Raw genomic sequence first — 3,043 nt, 5'->3', positions numbered from 1 at the left:
CTGAAGCACATCATCAGTACTCAACCTCACTCACTCCCGTCCACTCAAACATCAAGACTGCTAAGGATTCAGAAGCATCACCTTGAAGCGCAAATCACAGCAGCATTCCAGCCTCTGGAATATTCCTGGAATTTGGAATATTTGGGAATGTTTCCAGTAAATGTCCAGAACGTTTGGGCACACCACTAAAAACTGACCACAGCAAAGGCACCAATTCTTCAGCACATACAGCAATACGCCGAGACACCTCACACACACTCTAGCTGGATTACTCAACACACACTTCCACTGCGCTCCGTCAGAGACCGGAGTGAGCCTGGGGGGAGAGCTGAGGAGTCCTGGTTCAACAACAAACCCGATTCAGTTTCCAAATCTGCACCACACACACACACACCTTCCTTCACACTCAGAGTGTAAGATCAGATTAATGTCCACACACACACACACATACACACATGTGGAAATAAACTCTGTTGGCCTCACACACACACACACACACACACACACACACACTCACACACTGAAAACAGAGCTGCCAATCCAACACAAACCAAACCAGTTCACAGCTCCGGGCCTTAAGCTCAGCCGAATTAAAGGGAAAGTCTGATCAGAAGTGAAAGTGAGAGCTGATCATGAGATTAAGGCCACTTACCCAACATGCCGAGCGTGTCTGCGCGAGTCTCAGTGCCCAAAGTCCACGAGGCTTGAGGAGCAGAAGCAGTGAAGCTGCGCAGGTTAACACTGCAGGAGCTAAACTCCACACAAGCTTTAAGCAGCAGGAGGAGGAGGAGGAGGAGGAGGAGGCACCTCCCTCTGGGGCCAAGCACTCTTACACCTTATATCCAATCAGCACCAGCAACAACAACAACAACTATTATTATTAATTATAATAATAATAATAATTAAAAGAATTATTATCATAATAATAATGATGATTATAATATTTTAGACAGTAAATATAAACCTATATTATAAGCCTATATTTTTCTCACTCCGTATTTTAAACATTAAAAACAACTATATTTTAAATAATCCATACTTCAGCCAATCAGAGTCGGGGGTTCAATGTGAAACTGAGCTTCACTGTAGAGAAACTGACCCACTCTGATCTCTGTACAGTGGAGGTGAATAGAAGCAGGCGTCGGTCGCCATGGCTACAACACTGATACAGCCCATAATTTATTACCTATCCAAACCCACCAGTGCAGCAAAACGAGTCTTCTGAGTTTTATATGGAATGAAGATGATGATGATGATGATGATGATGATGATGATGGTAAAACAGTGAATAGAGAATCTGAACTAATCCAGTTTTCTTTAGGGACTACTTTCTGTAGCTGCACTACACCCTGCAGCATGTATCCCTCCACCATTTTAATGATCTGGTTTTAAAAGCAGGTTCTAGAGCCGAACTCTTCTCAGAACTCTGGTAGAACCGTGTCTCAGGCATCAGGCAGCGTCTTCATCACCATTAGGTGAAGAACTTTCTGTGAGGAGCTTTTATTAGAGCTTCAGACATCTGCTTTCCTTCACCTCCACTGTAGAACTCCAGCTCTGACCGGGTAGGGTTATCTAGAACCGAGCATTTTACACCCAGATCCTCCCACCAAAAACTCCCTCTCTGAATGAGTTAATTTGCATATTAATTGTTTAATTATGGGGATAAATCTGTGAAATTCCCATGTAAGCTCTGAGTAAACTGGGAATTCCCAAAATAGCAGTTTCTGCTTCTAGTAAAACACAATTTTAAAAAATGATGTTCTCTAAAACGTTTTTCAGAACCACTGGTTAAGGAAATATACATCCACAGACTGACAGATTAATGTGCCAGTTTATAAAAGAAATCCAGAAGAAGCTCCGCCGATCCTTTACTAGTCCTCAGTTCACACAGCCTTGTTCTCTGGAGTTGGAGAACTTCATAGTCTGATGTCTCCACACAGCTTCTACCTCGTCACATTTCAGTGCTACTGGAGACTCTCCCGGGAGCTGCGGCTCAACCTCTCAGAACCTCAGAACTTCAGGTGTTCACCACAATCCCTTTCAAGACGAGGGTGGGTTGTGAAGGGGTTCTTTTAAAGGCTAAATCTGATTGAAGGAACGTGCTCCGCTTTCTAAACCTGAGTGTACTCAGACTACGATTGCAAGAACATGGTGATTAGTCACCCCCGACCCATGTGGAGATCTATCCAGACATATGGCAGTATACAGATCTCAAACATTTGTCACATATGGAGATATTTGTCATGTCTGTTTCAACTTCTTTCAACTTGGCTATTTGCAAATATGCAAAAAATACTTTAGTCTTATATTAATATATAAAACATATATGTGTAACCTATGAATGTAAAAATATATGTTGTATATTTTGTATCTCAACAACTGTAAATGTAAAAAACCTTCTTAACTTTCAATTGAAGTCAATATTGGAGCATTTCTATTGGTTATGAGGTTAACACACAGTGTTAAGAACAACTGCATGATTTACATTATGTCAAAAAAGTAAAAACAATATAAATATACATACATATCTTATACATATAGGTACTATAATATATATAATACTCAAATGTTTACTACATATACAGATTTACATTTACATTTAAGGCAAAAAAATAGCCTCAGCTAGTTTGAATAGGCTAAAAATTCAAAGATATCTCTAAACAGGAAAAATGGACAAGCGTAAGAATCTGAGACACCAAACTGTGACGTTCTAGACAATGACTGGCTCAATCTAGAACATCTCCAAAACATCAGGCAGGTCTTGTGGAGTGTTCCCAATATGCAGTGGTCAGTACCTACCAAACGTTCTTCAAGGAAGGACAACCAATGAACCATTGAACCAGTTACAGGGTCCTGGGCACCAAGGCTACTTGATGTAACCCATGGAGTCCATGCCACTAATAGTGAGATCTGTTGTGGCGATACAAGGGGGACCTACTCAGTATCAGGCAGATGTACTAATATTTATTTCCTTTCTAATAAAACCAAATATTATGCATTTTTCATTTATTATGCACATATGTCCAATATATAATACATACAC

Source organism: Salminus brasiliensis, chromosome 23 (assembly GCF_030463535.1).
Source record: "Salminus brasiliensis chromosome 23, fSalBra1.hap2, whole genome shotgun sequence".
Taxonomy (NCBI): domain Eukaryota; kingdom Metazoa; phylum Chordata; class Actinopteri; order Characiformes; family Bryconidae; genus Salminus; species Salminus brasiliensis.
The sequence above is the reverse complement of the archived record's forward strand: the minus strand, read 5'-3'. Positions refer to the sequence as shown.